This window comes from Numida meleagris, chromosome 20, assembly GCF_002078875.1.
Source record: "Numida meleagris isolate 19003 breed g44 Domestic line chromosome 20, NumMel1.0, whole genome shotgun sequence".
Taxonomy (NCBI): domain Eukaryota; kingdom Metazoa; phylum Chordata; class Aves; order Galliformes; family Numididae; genus Numida; species Numida meleagris.
In genome coordinates this window covers 5200696-5225418 of record NC_034428.1, presented here as the reverse complement: position 1 = coordinate 5225418, position 24723 = coordinate 5200696, and the positions used below count along the sequence as shown (strand labels likewise).

At 44.9% G+C, this 24723-nt stretch overlaps 1 protein-coding gene across 2 annotated transcripts in view; it reads left to right on the top strand.

Moving 5' to 3' along the window:
• The window catches only part of KAZN (kazrin, periplakin interacting protein), a 147051-nt gene that overhangs the window by 30380 nt on the left and 91948 nt on the right, over window positions 1–24723 (top strand). For both annotated transcript variants that reach the window (XM_021417344.1, XM_021417346.1), the window contains one exon: window positions 7354–7511. The gene's annotated coding sequence lies outside the window, so the exon portion shown is untranslated. The remainder of the gene's footprint in view (window positions 1–7353; window positions 7512–24723) is intronic.

Here is a 24723-nt window from a genome sequence, read left to right as displayed (position 1 = left end):
TTACAAATAAGGCCAGACATTCGTTGTGTGATATGTACGCAAATGGGTTGAATATTTTAAATGTAGAAAAAAAAGTCCTATCTCCATCTATAAAACACAGTAATAATACTTCTGCTCATCATAGATTATGGGTGTGGGATGCAAAGGAAATGCAGCAGTACAGCAATTAACAAGGCAGGAACTGACGGCGTGTGGCTCTGCCAGCAGTATCAGTGCACATGAAGCATCTGGTGTGATCCTTGGTGTCACCTTTATCTGCTCGGGAACCACATCGCCCTCCCAGTTCTCTCAGACAGCCGGTTTTGTGCGAGTGTGATAAAACGTGACCCCGTGATCCGCTGTACTCAGCCGTGCTTTATCAACCTGTGCACTTCCACTGCTTGAATGTTAGCTTTTCATAACACTATGTCAATGTAGGGCTTCTTTTCTAAGGATAGAATTGCTAAACCCAGCATTTGGTTCCTGTCGCATCTTAAGGTTTTAAGCAGCTCAAGGAGTCCTCCAAGGAAATTTAAATGCTTGCTTTAGCAGTGTCTTCCACCCCCTTTTTTTTTAGAGAGGTTTGCAATTGCCATTTTCCATGACCTTATTGCAAATGTCGTAACTGGTGGCATTTTTCTTGCTGGGCAAATCCTGGGCAGCCCAATCTAGCAATTGGCAGCCCTGCTCATGGCAGGGGGTTGGAACTGGATGATCTTTAAGGTCCCCTCCAACCTAAGCCATTCTATAATTCTGTTAAATACAAATTTAAGAGATGGGAAGTCTTAGGTAAAATCTCAAAAATATCAGCAAAAAAAAAAATAAATATCCCAGTTTGCCTGTTTATTTTCTTTAATATCTTGTTATTTTTTAAGCTACTTTTGGGATTCCTGGTGTCCTTCTCTGATTCTTGCTACCCCAGAGGATTGGCAAGACAATGCTCATTAGTCTCTCAACACTCACAAAGGCATGCAGCTCTGCTTCGCTTTCTTCCAGATGTTCAGTGGGAAACAAATCAAGTCCAGTTGTCTTCTAACAATTTCATTTTATTCAAAACTCAGAAAAGCCTGCGATTTATTAAATTCCCCTCAGGATGTGTTTTCTTCCACCTTTGACACCGAGGAGATGGAGTATCCTGTTTACGCCAGGAGCTGCTTGTTAAACCAGAACAATTCATAGTTTGGAGTTGAAAGCAGCGAAAAGCCAAGCAAGTCCCTCACCCGTGGTGGCATCTTTGTGCTTTATGGTATTTCTCTGGGCTACAACTCTTGTGTTTGTGGATGAGAAACCAGAGCGCAAAAGTTGACCCATCCAAGATCATGGGGTTTTGGTGACCCATCCAATATCTTGGAGTCAATTTTGGGCAAAGTGACTGCCAGACTTCCCATGGGCTGCCCACCTCACCACTTGCACAGATGGGCTTTGCTCACTGAGGTCAGCTCAGAGCAGCTGGATATCTGGCCTGTGCTGTTGTGTTGGCGCATGTAATTTTTGTTGTTCACTTCCTTTTTGTCTAAATAAAGCAGCTATTGTTTATGAAACATAATAGTCACACAATTAGCTAAAGAGATGACAAATAATTACCCATAGAAACACAAGAGCAGCAGCTGTAAAGCTGGGTGCTTCCACTTCATGTCTGATTTGGGGAGGGGTTTTCATTTCTTGGCAAATTTGAAATGAGTTTCTCTGCAGAAGTTAGATTTACCGGTTTGGCATCGTGCCTCCCAGTCTGACACTGTTCCTGGCGAGGCAGATTGTGGCACCCCAGGGAGTTAAACATCTCAAATATCTCTGAGAACAACAATAGCTGTTGGCCAAAGTTTGGTGGGGTCCAGTTTGCTGGAGGAGTTATGGGCTCCTTCTGTTCAGCGTATCACAAAGCAGCAAGAACCCACCTCTGGCTGCTATGTTCCAAGCTCTGATTTGGTCCCACTGTCCTACGCATAAACAAGGCAGAGTTTATTTGCATTTTTGTTCTTTCCGTTGGAGCAAGTGGCAGTATTATTTATTAGTGTAGCTAATAGAGCCTGGAGAGGGAAAGGCAAATTTTTAGGCATTGGAAGCACTTCTGCTCTCCAATATTCACGGCTCTTGCAAGAGTGTTGCCAGAATAGAAATATATTGCTCATTTTCTACATGACCCCTGGCAGTATTTTAGCTCGAGTGCACATTGAGCTTTTTAATTTTTAAAAATTTAGCCAAACACTGGTAAACACTTCAGCTCACTCTCTGAGGAACCAGGCTCACACAATTTAGAGATGAAGAAACCGAGGCAAAGCACAGTGCTTTCATAGAACCCTTTGAGTTGGAAGGGACCACGTCAGTGTGGGCACAAATTAAGGAAAGGTCAATTTTTGAATGTGCCCAAACTTCTGCATATGGCCTTTTTCTCTCTAAGGAGAGTGTGAACATCTGTCCTTGCATCATGCTTCCAAAATTCTGATTCTTTTTCTGCTTCCTACTACGATATATGACTTTTCAATGTGCTGGGGTATATGGCTTTTCAATGTAGGAGCACTGTGATGAGAAATTTCAGAATTTGTTGTCAGATTACTGCATTCAAAATATATGTATGTATTTACATCTAGCTAAAAAATGGAGGTTTTAATGAAAATAATTAAAAATCCAACCTTGAAAGAAACTCCTGGAGCATTAAAATAAAATATTAATAGAAAAAGGTCTCAATAAAACACTGATTACTAAAGAGCTATCACAACCCCACAAAGCAACACTTCTCGATGTCGTTTTTCATTTCCAAAAAGGTCAGGTTGGTAAGGAGAAGCTAATAAGCTGAAAAAAATGACCAGTTTCATTTCTGGGCTTGTTTTGCTCAGGAACTGCAGGGCCATTTATTGGTCTGATGGCTTCCTTCTGCATCTGGGAAGCTATGAGTGCAGCTCTTTGCCAGTTACATGCAAAGCATTTACAGCCCAAAGAGGCCAGCTCATTAGTAATTACTATAATGAGTTCTTCGCAGTGTTTCTCTGAAAGGTGATTGAGCCCCTAATGTAGACACCAGATATTTTTCCTTCAGTTAATGGTGTGGTAAATTATTCCTGCGAGGGGCTCATTGAATGCCTCCTTTGAAACAAGTTAAAGGCTACAAAGGAAATAAAAAGCTGTTGGTCTCTTCATACCGGTTACAGGAGACAATATTTACGAAGTGTTTCAGATCTAGATGTTTCTGCAGAGAGTGTGAAATGTTTGGTTATATCAGTGGCAATATCACAAACGTATGGGTGGAGGAGATGCTGCAAAGTGCATTTCCCATCTACCATCACGTTGGACAGCTCAGCCAAAGGAGAGTGGGCTCGTTCGGGTTCCTTTGGATTCCTCTAGGCTTCATTTGCTCAGATCATAGAATCATAGAATCATAGATTGGCCTGGGTTGAAAAGGACCTCAAAGATCATCTAGTCTCAACCCCCCTGCTGAGTGCAGGGTCGCCAATCACCAGACCAGGCTGCCCAGAGCCACGTCCAGCCTGGCCTTGAATGCCTCCAGGGACGGGGCATCCACAGCCTCCTTGGGCAACCTGTTCCAGTGGAACAGATGGAGCTTCTGCCTTGAGATCCTGGTCACAGGCCTTGCAGGTCAGCTTCTTGTCTCATGGTGAGTGCTCACCCAATGCCGTACTGGCAATGGAGAAGAGGGCTTCTCTGTTGAAGAGAGAAGAGCTTGTCATGAGCTTGGCTTTTGCCAAGGGAGATTTCTTCTGCTACTAAGTGAATAAATTCACTGACGCGTCCAAATGCAACTAGCAAATGTTACAGTGGAAATGCTTCCTAATCAGAGCCATTAATCAGGCAAAACTCAACTGTTTCAGCAAAAGACCCAGCCAAACACAGTAACGTGGCTATGGGACATGGTTTAGTGGGCAATTTTGGTGGTGGGTGGATGGGTGGACTAGATGATCCTAGAGGTCTTTTCCAACTTTTATGATTCTACGATACGTAAGGACAGGTATTATTTGCCACTTAGCTCCCTGAAGATCTTCTTTTCATACATTGCATGCAGCTGGAGCACTTCCACATCCCATAGCCCCGAAGTGCTTTGAGTTTCCAAGCCTACCCCTGCAGAGCGAGCCGTGTTTGTTCCCAAGTTGGGATCCGGAGCTCACACAAGAACAGTCCCAAATTCTCCCCAGACCTGTGCAAAGGGAAGAAGGCACTGCTGAGGTGCTGAAGGGGGAGTATTTGAGAATTGTTATTTGTTAATTGCTATTTAACCATTTAAAAAAAAGAGAGAGAGATTTAGTCATAAGGCTGATCAAATCAGTTTTAACTGCCCTTCCAAGGGAGGTATCAGCTGGGATGCATAATATGGGATGAGGAATCTCCGCTGAAAGCAGCCAGTTGCTTCAAGGACCTGCATCTGGGGGTAATTGGTATGGCTGCACACACAAAGTGTGGAGAGATGGTACAGGAAAGGCCTGAAGTGCTGTGAATATTTCTGCCTCTCTGCAAAAACAAACCCTGTAGATGTTATCCGAGAAGCTGTTTTGTAATATTAGGCTTTAATGAATTGCACAGTTTGCCCACACACGTCATTGCCTTTTGCTGGATAGACAGAACCACTCATTAGAGATGAACTTTCCCTGGCAACCCACACATTGAAGACTGCTCTATGCTTGGCTGGGACAGATTTTTCAAGGGTCAGTGCACTCAGTGTGGCTTTTTGGCTTTTCTCTCCATGGGATCACATCTCCAGCCATGGTGACGAGTGCTGACTGCTTGCAGAAGAGCCCAGCTTGGACTTTGTCTTGGATCAGCTGATAAGCCCAGGAATCCTTACACTGTGTCCCATGTTAAAATTATTACGGTGTACGTCGCCTTCCATTTAGTCAGTCCTGCGAGCAAGAATTAAATTTAGACACTGCTGGCATTTATCTGTCGCTCTCAGGATATATTATCTACAGTTTGTTTTGCACTCATCTGGGCAGTAGCTGGAGGGTATAAAATGGGATCTTCTGGAGCAGTTTTATTGCTCTTCCTAGAAGCAATTCTAGCCATGAGTTTATGGATATGTATGTATTTCCCCCCCGTCTCTGGCAACGAGCAATTTCCTTGCTCCCCTGCACGTCCTTTGCTCTCTGGGGATTCCTGCCCAGAAGTGCTCTGCAAAAAAACTGACTTTACAGCAACACCCCTGAAATAAATCCTTTCATCTTGTAGAAGATGTCAAAGCAGTAATGGAAAATTGCGATGGTTTCTTCATCTCTTGAGATAGATCCTTGCGGAGAGGAAAGGTTGAAATTGGAATTGGAGAAGCTGGAAGCTCTGCTAGATGTAACTTTTACTTAGCTGGTTGTCTCGCTCGCAGCGTTACTGATGTGCAACCAAGCTGAAGTCACAAGCACTGATACAAGGAGGGAAAATTGTCTTTTTCTTCTTTCTTAAAGGCACAAAGAAGCATCTTTGAAACTGAGCAGAATACATCCGTGCTTGTACCTCAGGTCAATGATCAGAATGTGTTTCATCCTAAGTTACATATTTGCAAAGAAACTGCTTGGTTTGACACTGTGCTGCTCAGCAGAGATGTTTGAGGTTTGCCTGTTATTTCGGAAGGTTTGCCATTCCAGCTTTCCCACTTACATTTTGTTTCTGCAAAAGGCAGGATGTTGCTCTTGATTTAAGCAAGGAATATCAAACATCTCTGCGTGGGACCAGGGTCTGTGGGAGGTTGTGACATGGGACATTTTGTTTGGGCATTCTTTGTTTTTACTTTGGTGGTCAGAGGTTCAGAAACCCATGCTTTACTTCCACGGAGAAGACTCCGGCTGCTTTAATTTCAATACATTTTTCTATCATCTGCATGGAAAATGCTTTGTTTCACTAACCAAAGTTTAAACATAGCGCTATACTGACCTTCCCAAAGGGTAGAACAGGAAATAATGAAGAATGTGGAGCTGTTGCTTCAAGCCAGGGGGTTAAAGTAACTTAGGGTAGTATAATTTTTTTTTTTGGCTTTAATTACTTTAAAGCACAAAGCCTGGGATAAATGCTGCAAAATGCTACACGCACCAATTTCTATCAGCTGGAGGAGATGTTCACATCACCAACATCACACTTGGGCTCCTGGTGCAAGAATAGACAAAAAAATGACCTGTCCTCAATTCTTTATTGGTTAGAGAGGGTGTGAGGGGCTATGTCAATGGTACACATAAGTCTCAATCATAAGTGAAGTTATTATTTAGTGAAGCTAGAGGCTAGCTTTTGCTTGCAGGCCATCAAGTTTTTGGTTAAATGGTGTTTTTGTTAAGCTGTATGGCGCTGGGTGCACGTGAGTGGAAGAATGCTAGGCTCTGATTTTCCTCCTTTCAAGAAATGCAACCAGCTGTTTTAAAGAGGCAAAAGCTTGTGGATTTTATTTTAAATCATAGAAATCATAGAATGGTTTGGGTTGGAAGGAACCTCCAAGATCATCTAGTTCCCACCCTCATTTCAACCTCTCATTTTTCAACCTCTCATTTCCATTGGAGGAAAAAAAGTCTTTGCTAATGTTTGGTATTCTGAATTTCATGTTAAGAACTTCTTTGGACAGAACCAGGCTGAGTGTATTTCAATTGCCTGGTGTACTTGAAATCAGTTTGTCAAGGCATCCTAAATAACACATTGCCTTGTTCACAGCAGCTGGAGCAGAGCAGAGGCTGCAATACGTGTTGCATGTGGCAGCGATGCTTTGCTGGGAGCCACGAGCTTAGCAAGGGCTTTCAGTGCAGAAAGGGAATACTCCGAAGAATTATTTGAGCCTCATTTATATAATGAGCCTAGAGTAAAGTCTCATAACTTGCAGCGGTTTAAAAGCAAATTGCATCACAAACTTACCTTGCGGAGATGAGATAAATGCTGTTGTAATTGCTAGTCTTGCTCTGTCCTATCCTACAAAGCCACTTTTACCTGTTTGTGCCTTTTGTCTGCTCTGGAGATCTGGGTCCCAGCTCGTGCAGGGAGCAGGTCTCTGAGCTGGGAGCAGGAGCCTAATTTTTTCATATTTTTATTCTACCAACGACCCATTACCTGACCTTGAGCAATTTGCTCTCTTCATGGCTACATGGTGCTTCTCTTTAGACTTGCCACCTCTCAGGGGAGAAGGCTTGTCTCTCAGCAGAAACTTCGGCTGGATTTTATGAATGCTAATATCAGATGAATTTAGGAAATATCACATTAATTTATGTGCAAATGACTCTTCTGTGCTGACATGTTCAAGCCCGTCTTGTTCCCATCCATGCATCGCAGCACGTTTCATAGAATCATAGAATGGCTAAGGTTGGAAGGGACCTGAAAGACCACCTAGTTCCAACCCCCTGCCATGGGCAGGGTGGCCAACCTCTAGATGAGGCTTCATGCCCTTTCTGCTCTCCTCTGTCTCCCCAGCTGTGGAGTCGCTGCACTCCCTGAACGACCAGATCTCCCATTTTATCGTGAACAAGTCAAAAACTCTGGATGAAGACGAAGATGCCTTTCTGCCCAGCGAGAAGGAATCTCTGAAGAGTGCCATGATGCTGATGAGGCACCTCTTAATGGATGCACAGGTACGAAATCGATACACTCACATCTGTTATCACCCAAGAAAGGCACGTTTCACAGACCCAGAGGCAATAGTTCATTTTTAGGGGTGGTTTTAGCTGTACAAAGCGTTAGCCCCTGACACTTATTTATAACTGACGCGTGCTTCCAAAATGCACAGCTGTGGCAAGGCCATCTCAGTACAGAGAACAGCTTTTGATGGGCCCATGTGTTAGATTTATCGTAGAATCACAGAATCGCTAAATCTGGAAAAGAACTCTGAGACCATCTAGTCCAACTGTCCACCTACCACCAATATTGCCCACTAAACCATGACCCAAACCCAACCCCATTTAGGACTGGAGATTGATATACCCTTGGATGAGAAGCCGGCATCATCCCTAGCAAAAGAAAATCATTTTGGCACTAAGCATCTGTGCTGATGCCACTTTTGGAAGTGCTAGACACACAGCTGAGCTGTTGCTTTAATCTGCCTCCAAAATGTCAGTTAAAAGTCATGAAATCCTGTGCAGATGTTGCTTTCTGCTTTATTTTATTTTACTTTTTTAAGGAATATTTGGTCTGTATTGCCCTATTTCAGCTTGTGCCTATCTCCTCCCATTAGAAACCCAACAAGAAAATAAACACAGAGGAAATTACTCCGCTAAGGATTAGCTGTACTGTATGCAAAGTAATCTTACCCAGGGTTTTTCTTGGTTGCTATTCCACACTAAGTTTGCCATTGTGGGGGCCAGCCTAGGTCGGTGTCGATAGCATCACTACTAATCAGATGGTCCCCAGGGTTTGGTTTCCTGTGACTCGCTGCCAGTGCCTAAATGGGAAATGCAAACAGAGAAAGCCACACGTTTTCATGTTTTATTCCCATATTCTCTCAGGTGGAGTCTGGCAGATATCTTATCTGTTTCTCTCACTTTCAAAGACCTTTAGTTCTAATTGCTTTAGCTCATAGGGTTTTCGTTGCATGCGAGAAGCAAGCTGGGAATCCCTGGTGTTAGTAACAAATGCTGGCTTACAAACATGCAGATGTGCTGAAGGATTGGGATGGTCAGTACTCACAGTTCAGTGGGAAAGATGGATGACGGAGCTGGTTGCTCCCAAAAAACAGAGGCAGAGATGCCACCCTAGAAGACATCCACCCAGGCTCTGCTGTCCACGGTGCTCACCTCGCTTCTGTATGTCTTTAGCCAAGTCATCTCCATTTTCTCCCAAATCGCTGACTGGGGCATTGCTGCAAGGACATGGAGATGAAGAAGGGTTAAACTGAGCCTTAGGATTGCACACACTGCCCATGCTGCAGGTGGCAATATCTCTGGGGAGTCAGGCATGAGAGCAGGTGGGTGCTGACAGGCATCTGCACACTGCAGATGAAATGAAAATGGGGCAAAAAGTGCCGATGGAAGAATTCCTTACATGAGAGTTCTTTTTTTAGCACCTGAGAATTACTGTACTATTTATCAGCTGTCCTAAATGCATATTAAGTGCTGCTTGAGCAACTGATGAAGGAAATGCCAACAGCAGTGGAAAATGTCAAGAATTTGGTGCCTATCCTAACCCCTCCAACCCTCCCTTGACACAGCTCCATGGCACTTCCTTGGGCCCTGTTGCTGTCACCAGAGAGCAGAGCTCAGTGCTGATCCTCTGCTCCCCATGAGAAGTTGTGGGCCATGATGGAGCAACAGGTTGCCATGATGGAGCTGTAGGCCGCCATGATGGAGCTGTAGGCCGCCATGATGGAGCAACAGGTTGCCATGATGGAGCAGCAGGCCATGATGGAGCTGTAGGCCGCCATGATGGAGCTGCAGGTTGCCTCCCCTCAGCATCCACTTCTCTGAGCTGAACAAACCGAGGCATGCTCCTCTATGTGGAGCAGAGGAACCACAGCAGAGGCACAGGGGGTTTCACAGCTGTGTTATCTCAGAGCCAGAATTTGGCCTCCATTCTCCTCACCTTCAGCCCTGTTCCCTCCATTAGACAATATTTATTTCTCTTTTGGACTCTTGGAAGAACGTGTTCCCCAGTCCGTTTTGTCAACTTGGAGATCACATGTTGGTGAACACAGAATACAGAAATGGACCCTGAAGAAAACGATCTCCTCCCATATGCAACGGGATCTTTTCCAATAGAGAATCATAGAATCATTGAGGCTGGAAAAGACCTCTAAGATCACCAAGTCCAACACCAACCCATCCCCACCATGCTCACGAACCATGTCCCTCAGTGCCACATCTCCACATTGAACACCTCCAGGGATGGTGACCCCACCACCTCCCTGGGCAGCCTGTGCCAGCACATCACCGCTCTTTCCAAGAAGAAATTTTGCCCAGTATCCAACCTGAATCTTCCCTGGCACAACTTAAGGCCTTTATTCCTCATCCTATCAAATGGGGCATTACTTGGAAGGTAATCCTGCAGAAATGTCATTGATGTCAACAGGAGCAGCATGGGCAAGGTGCCCATGGGCCTGCAGAGGGGGCTGACTAAGAGGTGGCTGTCAGTATGCTGAGAGGTTCCCTTGTCAGCATTAAATGGTGTCTAGGGACAGGTAATAAGCTCTGTGGAGGCTGTCAACTCAGATTCTGCCCACAGAAGACAGAAACTTAATGAAAGTCATTGCAATCTGCAGGGATCTCTTGACCCCAGAGGTCTCCATCCATCTAAAATAGGGTTTTCTCATCATGAAAATAACCCATGGCAGGGATTGCTCACTGCCAGCCAGGGAGCATCGCCCTCCCTCTGAGAGAGTGCTGGAGCTTTGCCTCCAGATTGCTCATTTCTCCTGTTTGTGTGGGATTTTGGCAGCGTCAGCCTGGAGGTGACACGGTGTTGCGTTCCCTCGGCAGCGCTCAGCATGCAGGTTGCACAGAGGGCATGAGAGGGAAGAAATCCGGGGGTGAAATGGAAGTAGCAGCATTATGTGAACTAAAAGCCGGGCTTAGATAATGCCAGTGCATAAAAACAGAGCATGAGAAAAGGTGCACTTACACTATACAGCATGTTCCATCCTCTGCGTAGCATAGGGATGAATAAACAATTTCATTTTTGCCAGCCGGCTCCACGCAGGATGCTATCGCACGGGTATGTCCTTCTATGACAGATTGTCATTGCTGTCAATCACTTTTGACAGTCCTATTATGCCTGGAAAGGATGTTTGCTCTGTGCATGGTGTTTTATAATCCTCAGAGGTGGAATTTTATAGCCGAGCAGTGTTTTTTCCTCCAACGTTTCCCTCAGTAGGATTTATTGCTTCTGAGAGACACGTGACTAGAATCCATTATACCTCCCAACTTTAAATCTTCCTCCAGCTTTTCCTGCATAACTTTTTATTTCTTTTACTTTCTGGTTTTAATTGCTGTTGTGAGATATGTGCCCAGCATGGAGCAGAAGGTACACAGCAGCTCACGGCTGCGTCACAGACATCGGACCTAATCTAGCATTTTGACGAAGCAATCTATCTAATGAATGTCATGAAGATGCATCCAGGCACCAGCATCAACCTAGAGTAGGTTAATGTTCTCCCTTATAGAGGAACATTTAATTCCCAGATGCCCGACATCAAAAGCCAGGCTTTCAGGAAGTTCTGAACACTTAGCTATTTCCACAAAGAGCTGAATTGACTTCAAGTGGATTTTAAGTTCTTTGGGAGAAATACCATTTTCCACTCGTTTCCTTTCACAACAGCATATGATTATCATCGGGGCCCACTTAGGCTTTTTTTACAGGAGGAATAAATAGTCATAGAGATGATCTTTTGATTCAGACAGGACTTTTCAGATGCGTACATCCCATGAATGATGAGGTAAGATAGGATTAGCCTAGCGTGGAGCAGCTGGCTTAGATTTAATTGGATTTCGGTCATGGACTAGACATGATTCAGCAAGCATGAGGATGTCGAGATATCCGACTGCATCCCTGCTGAGCAGCTCATTGCATTCTTAGGCAAAGAAAGAAAATAAACTAGGAGGTTATAACAGCAGAAATTGTAAACAAAATAGAATGGATGTTGCCCCAAAGTTATAGGGGGAAAACCATTTGCATTTTACAGTTGGAAGTTTTTTATTTAATATCTAGTGTTTGAATAAAATGCCTCAGCTTTCAGTAACTAAAGGGAGAAATCTTTAGCAAGTGTTTGTCCTAGAATCATAGAATGTTTTGGGTTGGAAGGGACCTTTAAGATCACCTAGTTCCAACTCCCCTGCTATAGGCAGGGGTCCCTCCCTCTAGACCAGGTTGCTCAAAGCCCCATCCAGCCTGGCCTTGAATGCTTCCAGGGAGGGAGCATCCACATCTATCTGTAGATACTGCTGGAAGTGGACACTGATTTGGGTGGAGGATCTCACCTTATTTCCCTTTGGAAAATATCTGAATTGTCACCACCAGGAGCCCTTCAGTTTTGACACTGGGGTCCCTTAAAATAAATCATTTAAGGTGAGAGGAAATGCTTCAGAAGGAAAACCTCCTCGGTATGGCCAACTTCTAACCATTCAATATCCCACCAGCTGTTTCCTTTTAATATAGTCCTCCGTTTTCTTTTCTTCCCCAGAAAATTAAACATAATTTCTTGAGCTCTTCTAAATTATATTCTTTTCTTCAGCAATACAATATTTCCAAGACAGACTGTAATAGACCAAGCGATGGTAGTTGTAGACCATGCAGGATGACTAGCAGTCGTTCCGTTGCATCAACTGACCTTTAAAAATAGTTCTCATTTTCTACAGAGACCTGTTGTACAAAACCGACCGTGTTGTTGCAATATTTTGCTTGCTAGTTAAATGCTTTCCACCATCTGCTCTTCAGGCTCGTAGCAGCCCAAGCTTTAGGAACAAAACACTGTGACCTTTACTTTCGTATGAGTGGGTTGTATTAGTATCTACAGGAAGAAAAAGGAAGGGAGGATTTGCTCTTTCTTTCAATGAACTTGAATTGTTTGAGTTCTGAAAGCATCCTTGCCACACTGATGTGTTTTGGGGGATGCAGAAGTAGGTACAACAGTAATTCTCCTTTATGGAATAATATAAAACATAATTTTAAACAGCGTATCAGCATTCACAGTTTGTAAGCTGGTTCGGCTTGGAAAACAGCATCAGATAAAATCAGGATAGGGGAAAGCCTGAAAAATAAACCTGCTATTCCTTGTGCAGTGATTTTTAAATTAATCTTGTCATCCCATTTCCATAAGCAGAAATCTTCTAAGCCCCTTCCAAGGCAGCAGCCCATCTTCTAATGATCCTGCTTGGGCTAGTCTGGAAGGGAGCACAAAGGACTCCAAGTCTATTGAAGGAGAAGATAAAACGTGGCATCTAGAAAGTTTCATCAAGGCTCCCGTTGTCTCTAATGGCATCATTAGCATGTGTTACATGAGCCCAGACCACGACGCCTTTCCCTAAACGCGTGCCTGCCAACCTGCTCCCTCTTTTCATGATCTGGGAGAGGAAAAATTGATTTGTGGACTGCCTCTGTTAGTTCAATCTATTAGGGGAATGATGTGCTGTATAATGAAGGGAGATCAAAAGTATCCTTAAAATAGTGGGTGCGTGGTAGCGCGGACGCTGCTGCCTCTACCAACACAACTCTGCACATCATTAGCTACCCACAAATGGGGAGACTTGATGGGAGCTGTGGTCCCTTTGAACACCGCACCTTGGCTTTGCTTATTATTCATGACTTGTTTTTAACTGCCTGTAGTTTATTGATTCCCATGGGATTGTTTTTTTTAAGGCTGATTTTCTCTGTCCTTCCATTCTAGAGAAAGGGAGAGATTTTCCAAAATGTGTGATGCTGTCTGGTTAGTTGGGGTTTAAGGCAGAGACATTTCCTTGCAGTGCATGAAGAGAGGGAAGGATGGGGTTTTCACAAGGGGAGGTTAAAAGCTCTGTATGGTTCACACCAACCTCCCATGTGCCTTTTGCTGGTGATGGCAAAGCCAATCCCGGTTTGAAGGGAACATTTCTCTGAGTCTGTAAATGTGGGAAGTTTAAATGGATGTCTACTTGCACTTTTACAAAGTTTTAAGATAGATGAAGGAAGAGTCACAAAACTATTTGCACAAATCACTGCCAGGAATCTTCTTTATATGGCTTTTAGCAGCATTCTGATGCACAACTGGTCAGAAACCTTTACAACAAGGCCAACTCCTTCAGTACTTGACTACCATGAGTTGCCTAGATCTATAGCTTCAGGCATGGAGCACATCCAGCGTTTTACTCCTGCTGACCCCAAGTCAGCCTGGTGCATGGTGGCCAGGTAAGGATAGCTCTGGCTGCACGTTTTTCACTGCTGTTCCTCAGCAGGATTGTCAGCCTAGGATGGCTGCATTCATTTAGCCACCGCTGTGCCCTGGCCAGCCTCCACTCCCTTCCTCCCTCGGGACTGGAGAAAAAAGACTTTTGGCATCTGTTAAATCCCTATCCACACCAAACACGAGTGTCTACATCATGGAGAGAATGTAAACTCAGCTGTTCCACCATGCACAGCGCTGCCATGCTGCTGCTGAGGCTGCTGCTGTCCTTTCATTGCCTTGCTGTGTCTCAGTTTGTTTCCTGCTCTCAATACAGTTTGCTCCAGTGCTGCAACGTGTACAAACAGGGGAGGAATCCTGCAAAAGAGTGAGCCTGCCTCGGATTTTTCAGATGAGATGCAAAGACGAAAAATTGCAGAGAGAAGTTGGTTTTGTTGTGAAGGGACTGGGAACCAAAGAGCGGGCGGTGACAACGTGATCCCATCCTGCAGTTAACTCTTCTCTTTCTGCGTCTGCTCTGTGAATTGGGCACAGATTTATTTCTTTGACATTTGGGTAAGCTCTCACTGAGGTTTCTGCTTGGGACCATAAGGCAGGGATTTGGCTTTCATTTTCTTCTTGCACTCTCCGTGTTATTGCTTTGCAGTGGATGGATTCTCTTGCCTGCAATTACTGCGAGAAAATATTTATATCGCTGGGTAACAGTACTGAAAAGCAATATTACATTTGCCATCACCCAAGCGCTGTAAGACCCAAGCTGTTAGAAATGCATTCAGTAAAAATGCTTCAGTGCTGTGACATTGGGCTGGCACTGATCTCCTTCCCTCTCTCCTATTTTGCTCTCCTTTGGTACTGGGAAATGCTCATTATTTGCAGTTAGGCTTGATATTACTGGATTGAAAACTCAGAGATGATTTCAATATTTACAGCCCGACAAAAGCAGAAGACTTTTTCCCCATCTCCCCAAAACAAGCAAAAATAAAACCCCACTGCCAAATCCCTTCTGCAATCAGGAAGAAATAACCTCATGTTTAAAGGGCACAGAAGTGAGATTCTCAACAGGTCTCTTGTTCAATTAATTGCTAATAAATTAGTATTGACTTCCACGTTTTTGTTGCTCTGTGGAGGTCATGCCAGGAGAGAGATCAAAGCTGGATGTTGTGTAGCAATCCAGCGCCATGCTTCAGGGAGATAAACGTATATATGTATGTCTTATAAAAGAGTATAGCAAATGTCTTTCCTTAAGGCAGGGGGAACCAAGAATGAGAAAATTTGTAAAGAATTTTCCCTGGAGGTGTTCAGGAAGCATGGAGATGTGGCACTGGGGGCCATGGTTAGTGGGCATGGTGGGGTAGGTTGGGGTTGGACTTGATCCTGGAGGTCTTTTCCAAGAGTAATGATTCTATGATTCTATTCCTGCAGGCAGCAGGTGCTGCAAATCAAGCTCTTACCCAGGTAATCCCAACTTTCCCACCACCTTCACTCACCAAATGCTCTTCCACCTCTGGCCCAAGACAGAGCTTTCCAACCACAGAGACCTGTTAAATGCAGAAGGAAAGATGATGCCAGTTTTGCCTGACTGACAACTGATGTATATTCATGATCTTTGGAGTGCGTGCATGAGAGCGTGTGTGTGAAACCTCTGCAAGCTTTAATTAGAGTTCATGAGAGATAAATGAAAAGTATCCTCATAAATGTGGAAGGAGCAATTAGGAAGGCTGGAGTGTATCTGCAATCGCAGCGGTTTATCAGCAATGCAGATTTTCAGCTAATAAGCACAGAAAACACCAATTGTGCAAGAAACAAATGAAACAGAAAATCCTGCCTGGCTTCCCGGCCCCCGCTCTGTGTTCTGAATGAGGAAAGGAAATGAAAAGTTGAGAAAACCTGTTTGATTCTCTGCAAACGTCGCGGGGCACGAGAAGCCTGTAGGAAGGTGCAGATAGATAAGAGGGGGACAGCACGCGGCGATAAGGCAGCATCGTCCTTATCTACCTTGAGACGTGTGCGGATGGAAAGCAGGCTGCAGGCTGCGGGGCTGCTAGCATGCATGCCCAGGGGGTTCTGCAATGCCCTTTGCAAGCAGGGAGGTGGGATGGGTCCATTCCCTGCTCGGGAGCAGCAACACCGAGCCCGCCTGCAACATGCACGCACACCAGCCAAGCTCCACGCTTGTATTTGTGTCTCCCGAAGGCTGATAAATATTTAACGGCTCTTTGAGATAGAGCCTTTTTGTTCTTTCCCCATGTATCAACAGTTGCTCCGAGGGATTGCTTGATAAAAAGTGAAGTTACTTCTTCAAATTCGTGCCCCGGATGCTGGATAGGAAGGTAATTTTGCAAGCAAAAACTCCCTTGATTCTTAGGAAATGCTAATAGAGGGTTTGTTTTTTTTTTTTAAAGGGAATGCGATATCGATACTGGAAAGAGGCAAAAATATTCAAAACATCCGTGGAAGTTCATCCTGGCAGCCGACTTTGTCCAGATGTTGCAGCCCCTTATAACTTAACTCCTTCTAGGCCATAGGCAGAGCTGCTCTGCAATGAAATCCCTCACCACATGTCGGCTCCGATTTCATTTGCACAGGGATTTGGCAGACTAAGTAGATTTTCTCTGAACTTGACTTTTCCGAGCAAGGGGATGGGTTCTCTGGTTGTAAGACCCCTTCATCACTGAAGAGCTGTTTCCCCTGTTGGGATAAGGTGTCTTTTACCCACTGTGTAAATTTAAGGATGTCATTTAATTCCCATCTTCCCCACTTATCTGTGAGCTGGGAATAATTTTTGCCTACTTCTCAGTGATAGCGTGAGACTCTTCATTAATTAGTGCGTGGAAAAGCATGGGGATCCTTGGGATGAAAAGTGCTTTAAAACGTGCTGTTAATAATAAATATCAAGTAATGCACCTTGGTACCTCTTAGCAATAATTGGTGCTATCATTTCTGCCCAACTCTTCCATGAATTAAAAGGCTTCAAGCAGTATTGGAACCATGAATAGGGTTGGGACCAATTAATGTATAATTGTATGTCGGTTTGTATATCCTTGACTCTCCTGTAATGGGAGTCTCAGGAAAATCTCCATGGATTTTAATGGTGCAGTGTCAGAATTCAGCCCCAGACATGTTTGCGGGATTACTGCTGAATAGCCTGCGTTCTTCTGGTTGCTTGGTGATTAAGCCAAAGGCAAAGCAATGCTGGTTTAATATTAACATAAATGGAATTAGCCACTCTTTTCGTGAGCTAAATGTTACATGAAAATTTTCATTCTAAGCAAAACACGCTTCTTTTTTCCTGTTGATATTTGAATTTAATTAACTCTTTTGTTGAAAGGTTGATAGTTGGTGACCTGCTCTTTCTGCTTAACCTCTTCTCTGGTGTGCAGAGCCTGGCTCCTATGGAAAATCCAATAATTTGCTGCTCAGTCACCCAGCTCAAACTTTTATTAGTTTTCAAGCAGATAGTGCTCACGCTCCTAAAAATGGAGGCTCTGAATATGTTTCCCACGTACAAAAAAAAAAGAGGTCTTAGAAAGAAATTACCAGTCTTTCAAATATTGGCCGTATTTTGCTGATGCACACAGTATTACTATATTGCTATATTACCTGGAATGAGAGGCAGGGCAGAGCAACCATGTCAATTAGAATCATAGAATCATTAAAGTTGGAAAAGACCACAAAGGTCACCAAGTCCAACCATCAACCCATCCCCACCATGCCCTCAAAACCATGTAATTCTACACCACAAATTAAGACCTTGCAAATTAACACGGAAGAAAGCCGGTGCTTGGCAAGGTGCAAATGTACAGCAAAACCCATGGCATGGGTTAAAATTATCCCCTTTGGCCTGAGCACCTTCTGGTTGTTTGGCCATGGGTCAAGATGAAATGATGAGCGACGAGGCTCTGGTGCTGAACCTCTTCATGCTGACACATTGCTCTGTTGCTGTTTGTCCATGATTTTGGGAGGGTTTGGATGGGGAAGGATGAGATGAGCCTCGTGTTTGGAGCACTTAGTGTGATTTCTTGCTGCCATTCCCTATCATGCAGAAAGCAGCGGTAGAGCAGTAGCCCTGTACAAGTGGCTGGTGATGTATGCAAGCCCGGTGGCTGTCTTACTTGTTTCTTCTTAAAATAACACTTTGCACGCTGCCTGGGAATTAGTGGTTAATGTTTATTTATGCATGAGAAATCTCCATAGAAGGGGCTTGAGGGAAAAAGGATATATATATTACGTGGAAGCCAAAAAAGTAAGGATTTTTTGTTTTTTCAATATCTCCCCATCTCCATTCTTTCCTGCAACAGTTTAAAAAGACATTTGCTCTAGGACTCTTCTATATCTTACAGTATCTTAGCAGCTAGGTTAAGAGGTAGAAGCAAGCACAGATGTAAAAGGAGCAAACACAGAGTTCGGTAGCCTGGGGCAAGCCAAGATCTCTTAATTTTCCAGCTTAAAAAAAAAAAGCTACAAGCACAGAGCATCCCCCCAAAGCCAGGGACGGCTCCCGCTGACTCTGGGGCAGATTCTGCCACACTTTCAAGTGTGTCCTCCTCTCTCTGTCTGCAGACTGCCAGAGGCTGAGCATGCATCACCTCTGTTGGCTCTGCCTTTCTCCTCGGAGGAATTCAGAATCTCCACGTGATGTGTGGCCCCGTTTAGCATTCCCCAATTGCTCCCTTTTCCCTTCCAAATGAAGTCAGTCTCCATTACTTTGGGCATATTGATATAAGCAGATCTGCTTCTCTGCTTCTCTTTTCCTCTCGTTTTCAGCTTTTAGCAATCTTTGCTCATCTAAGGATTTGTACTTCTTTTTTCTTTTTCAGCTGTCTGGTTTTGTCTTACATCGCAAACGACCCAAATAAAATAATGAAGGCTGTCTTAATCTATTAATCCCCAGTTTGTACATTATTAATAACGAAGGCAGTGTAATTAGGCTGCAAAATGCGCAGCGAGCACAACATTAAGATGTCCTTAAGTAACATCTGTGGCTGATGCTTGTCTTCTATTGGCAAACACCACCAAGATCTCCCATGAAAACAGCATTCATGCCTGATATTGCTTTTACAGAACACAGTGGCTTCATTTTTCCCCAACGCCTATTAAAAAGCAGTCCCCAAAAAAGGCATAAAATCATAGCAAACGCTCAGCTCTATTTAAGTCATGCTTAAGGTGCAGATCCTGCTCTCAGCTCTCATTGCTACCCAACTCTTCCATGAATTAAAAGGCTTTGAGGAGGACTGGAGCCATGAACAGGGTTGTGATCAATAAACATGTAATTATAATGTAGTCATGCTTAAGGTGCAGATCCTGCACTGTAAGTGCTTCACTGAACACCTTTCTTGCCTCCTTGGTTAGGAAGCCATGGCACAAACCCCTTTCCAGGAGGTGCTTTGCTGCTTGCCAGACCCTTTCCCATTTGCTGCTCCCAGTCCATGGCAAGACCCCATGATCCCCATCACTGCCAACGTGCCCCATCCCTACCCTCTGTGACAGCTTTCAAAGCTGAAAGACCAACAAGAGGACATTTGGAAGCAGAGGGACAGGTGTATCAGGTGTATCAGCCTTTGGCAAGGGCTGCGGTTCCAAAGCAAAGTGCTTCAGCATGGTTCTGAGTTCCTTCAGATGAAGTTCTTCAAACGTAGGCCAATGCTGGGGAAGAGTTTTGAAACTCAGTCCCTGTGCATCCCTCAGCACACAAAGCTGCCTACACACAAATGGGATCCGGTCTGAAACGGGAGCTGAAGTGGTCCTCAGATTCATCCTGTGTGGTTAGGAGCATAAAGGAAGCAGTTCCCATGATTACAGACTCCTTCAAACAGCCCCTATGAATAATACACTTGAGCTGCTGTAAAAAAGCTGCGGCAGCAATGCTGTTACTCATCTCAATGCACAGAGCTGAAGGTGTAATTATAGTTTTTCCGTGTGGCTGCTTGCCTCTGCTACAGCTGTGCCATGCTGGGTGGGAGCTGGGGGCTGCCCCAGCCCTGGGTCTCTGCTCTCTGCTTGGGATCCATCGGAGCCCTTTCCCTACTCACAATCAAAATGAAGAGGCTATCTGGAACATGCTTTGATATCTTCCTCCCCTAATTCCCCTACTTGGTCAAGGGGTCCTAAATCGAAGTCATTGCAGCTCTGTAGGCATGTCATTCTACTGGCTTCTCTTTACAGGGTTCCTTCTCTGCCATGTTGCCGTACCATTACAATTGCTCCTGATGGCTTGGTTTAAGCATGTCCCAGTGCTTGGTGAAGAGCTGCAAGGTGGTGGGTGCCCCATCAGTGGAGACAGCCAAGGTCAGGCTGGAGTGGCTCTGAGCACTGATGGAGCTGTGGATGTCCCTGCTCATTGCAGGGGGTAGGACCAGGTGGCCTTCAGGCTCCCTTCCAATTCCAACCATTCTGTGGTTCTATGAAATAAAGGCAAAGTGTCAAAGCTTTCTTGCACTCAGTAGACACTGTCCTTGCAACTCAACTGTAGACCTGCTCTGCCACCAGTGCCCCAGGGATGGCTCCTTGCCAACCATCCAAATACGGCTTGATCTTTTATATGGACTTGAGAGGAGGAGTGAGCTCTTACTGCCCAAAGTACAGGTGGGCATTGCAGCTGGGTGGTGTTACTGCGTCCTGTAGTAAAAACAAGCGGCCCTTGGTAGCAGGTGCCGTAACAGGGGTTTGGTATGTGTGCACATGTCAAATGAAAACCAAATAATGGATTTTAAAAGGGTTTTAAGGGGTTTTCAAATAGTGTTAACAGTGGAGTATTGTACAGAGTGGATGCAACTCTGTCAGATCCAGAATTATTAGCAGACCTGAATCTCAGTGCTGCTCTTACATTACTCATACAATCAGCAGTGACTGCACAAAGAAGAAAAGAAGCCAGTCCTGCAGCTGTATTAATGTGGCTGCTCCTCTGAAACATGGGGAAAACGCAGTGTTTGCAAAAGGGGCAGGGGAATTGATAGTGCAAGGGATTGTGTTGTGGCACCTTTGAGAGTAGCGCACACAACGGAGAGTGAATAAAGACCTTATAAAAATACTTGGCAGCCACTCCGCTAAATCTTTCAAGGTATGAGTTTCTTATTTTAGTTGATTTACGGGTCTGAAAAAGAAGCCATCACTGTTAATCAAAATAACTCACTCCTACTCTGAACGTGAAAGCTGAAGTTAGATGAAGGTCATAGAAGAGTGATGATAAACTAACTTGGGGCATTTAATGGTTTGAGTTTATGAGGGAGTCCGCTGAGGGAGGAAATAGGTTCTGCAATTGATAATTATTTTTTAAATGGATTTTTTTTCCCCCAAAAAGGTAAAGTTCGGATCTACAGCAGATACACAGACATGATGTTCTTAAATATGCCTGGAGGGATGATTTCCCAACCCGTTTTGGTAGTAATAGACATTCAGGGGCTGAGAAGTGACAAGGTTCTGTAGGTGTCAATCTACATTTTCTCACTAAGCCCGCGATGCTCCAGAATCTTCTCTTTCATGCATGATTGAGGTCTCCATCTTCTGCAGAAGTCTGTTTCTGGTTAGGTGGGTGTTTTCCCCTGTCCTTCGGAGGAGCAGCGCTTCATTGCCGCGTCCCACACCCTGCTTGGGTTGCTCCCACTGAAGGACACCAGTGGACACCTCGTTCAGTTCTTTGCTGGTGGCTGAGCCCCAAAGAAAGCAAAGCTGAACAGGCAGAAACCCAAGAAACCTTCAAAATGATTCTGTTCATGGCTTTTAATGAGTTCCATGTTTTGCCTTGAAACTCCCTTTGATAGCTGAAATGTTACTTGTATTCCATTTGGAAGTAAGTGGGCAACGTCTAAATTTAAGCAAGAGACAATTGCCTGCAGTGGGCATTTTGCTGCCAAAATTACCGATTCTGCCAGCAGCATTTATGATTAAGAAACTATCTCGACAGCTGTGTGTTGTACTTGGGTAACACAGTGTGTGACCATAGCAGTGATGAAGGGACACTAAGTCCATCCGAAATGCTGTTTGAAACCAAGTTTTGTGGCCAATCAGGTTCATCTCCTGTATCTCCTATCCTGTGTTCCTGCACATCCGAAGAGCCCACACCTTCTGCTCGAAAAGCTTCCATGAGATATCTGGAATTTCTGAAGAACACGCGTCTGCATTTTTTTGTTTGCATAACCAGTAACAAAGACACTCCCAGGGACGGCAAGCGCTCACGGAAAGCAAGCTGCAGATCAGCTCCCAAATACCAGGGACCAAGCCAACATTATGAATGCCATAAGTTATAATATAAATAGCACACACCTAAGTCAGCTCATGAATTAAGTTATATTTCCAAGAGATCTCTTGCGGCAGCCTGCTAAAACAATATATTATGTGCTCAGAGGCAGCGTTCGCCTGACGCACTGAGAAGGGATAATTAAAGGCTCCTCAAGTCCCCAGTGTGCCAGCAGCTGTGGGTCCATGTGAGCAGCAGCCCCGGGACCCATACGTGTCCCTCCCACCAGGACAGAGCCCATTACGCGGAATAAACCCGGAGGGGGAACAGCTTCTCTGTCCGGATAAATATGTAGAAGCAATCCTCTGGGAATCATGCAAAGAAGTGGTAGCAGGTGGCAGCTCTTCTTTTTCACCCTCAGAATGTATGTTTAGAGGCAAAATGGAGGGGAGGAGCCAATTAGCGGGATTAGTGAACTTCAAGAGGCAGGTGCTTGTGTTCCAGCTAGGAAACTGCTGCTTCCTATTCAACGAGATGCAGGTGCTCGGTGTACAGTGCTGGCTTTGGCCACCAAGTTTGGTTAATTATAGAAACAGAAGATGAAAAGAGGTAATGCTTGATGGTGGCTTGCTTCTTAATGAGAAAAAGGCCCATCACGCAGCATTAAAACTCAATAAAGATGGCATTTTTGGAAGTGAGCAGTTATGTATGTTTGACAAGAAGCCGTGCAGGTGAAGTGTTCTGCATGGTTCTACATCACAGAGAGAATGGTGAGGTGCTGCAACAGGCTGCCCAGAGGGGCTGTGGATGCCTCATCCCTGGAGGTGTTCAAGACCAGGTTGGATGGAGCCCTGGGCAACCTGGTCTAGTGCCAGATCTGGAGGTTGGTGGCCCTGCCTCTGGCAGGGGGTTGGAACTTTATGATCCTTTGGGTCCCTTCCAACTCAAGCCATTCTATGGTTCTATGATTCTATGGTGGTTGTAGATTGTGTCTTGATGTTGTTGCTCTGCAGTGTAAGTGATAACGTAGCATCACAGAATCACAGAATGGTTTGGGTTGGAAGGGACCTTACAGCCCATCCAGTTCCAGCATCCTCCCATGAACAGGGTTGCCACCCTCCAAATCAGAAATAGAATCATTGAATGGTTTGGGTTGGAAGGGACCTTTAAGATTATCTAGTTCCAACCCCCCTGCTGTAGGTTGGGACACCTTCGTGGCATAAAGGTTTTGGTTTTGAACACAGTAGCAGAATTCTAGACTTACATTCCCATGCAAGATATAGGGAAATGAACAGCTGAGAACAAACCCATGGGTTAGCACCAGGCAAGAGGCTGAAGCAGAAATCCTTTAGCTCGTCTGGCTGCAGCTCCTGCTCGATCCGAGCTGTGTGTGCCTTTTGCTGGTTGCAGAACAGATGGTCTTCATGGGCGGTGCTGGGAGCGAGAGACCCAGCCAACAAGCAGGGGAGGGCTGGGGGGCACGGAGCCCAGCTCCTGCACGAAGAGCACATTTTGCAGTATTCAACAGCAACCTGTCCTGCGTGGTGAGAGAGGGACCTTGAAGTGCTACAGAGCAATGGGTCGTGTGCTTTACCCGCAGGGTAGAGCCTGAAAGCCTTTTCCACAAGGAAGAGGCGGAAAGGGGGAAAAGAGCATGGCACAACAAGAGGAATTTCTGGGGAAATAAGGATGCTGCTTGTGTCTAGCTGTGCGCACTCTGTGAGGGAATGCAAATGGAGTCAGGGGTGGCCGGGACCTCAGTGTCAGTTTTCAATTACTGTGGGATCAATAAAAATCAAAAGAGGAAAAAGAACTTTGCTGCAGTGCAGTTTCAGGGCACTCTGGTTAGGGGGATGGCGATGCTAAACGTTTTGGAGTCTCTCTGCTGTTTGAACTGTTGTGTGCTGCACTTACCCACCTGGCTTGCTGCATCCTATTAATGGAGTTTTCAGGTCTGCAGAGGATGCTCTTCAGCAAGCAACCTTCTTCCAAGAAAGCGGAGCTCCTGAAACCTAATTAAGTGCCTCAAATGTATTAACAGTATTGTTTCTTGCTATTTTAAAACACAGTTACTTGTAACTAAGGAAAAGTAGAGCTGGTGGTCAAATGTGCTGCAGTACAGAAATAGCTGAGCTTCCTTGCATGATGCTGGACCAAACTGAAAGTCAATAGTTTTGTAAAGGTTATAGTGTTTATAAGAGATGACATTTTGGAGATGACAGGTTGAAAGATGATGGCGTGTAGTTTTCTCCTATAGAAACATTTATTCGTGGCAGTATTTACATACAACCCTACAGATGATGAAGACCCAAGTCTCACTACAAGAAAGAAACTGAGACTCTGGAGCGTGTCCAGAGAAGGGAATGGAGTTGTGAGGGGTCTGAAGCACAGTCCTATGGGGAGTGGTTGAGGGAACTGGGATGGGTCAATATGGGGAAGAGGAGGCTTAGGGGGGACCTCATCACTCTCTACAACTCCTGGGAGGAGGTTGTGGAGAGGTGGGGTTGGCCCTTGCTCCCAGGTAAACAGCAACAGGACAGGAGTAAATGTCCTCATGTGGCACCAGGAGAGGTTTAGGTTGGATAATAGGAAAAATTTCATCTCAGAAAGAGCAGTGATGCACTGGTACAGGCTGCCCAGGGAGGTGGTGGGGTCACCATCCCTGGAGGTGTTCAGCAGTGAGATGTGGTCAGTAGGCATGGTGAGATGGGCTGGGGTGGGACTTGGTGATCTTAGAGGTATTTTCCAACCTATGATTCTGTGATCATACACTGAGTTATTAAGAGTGAGCAGAGCATGGCCACTAGAA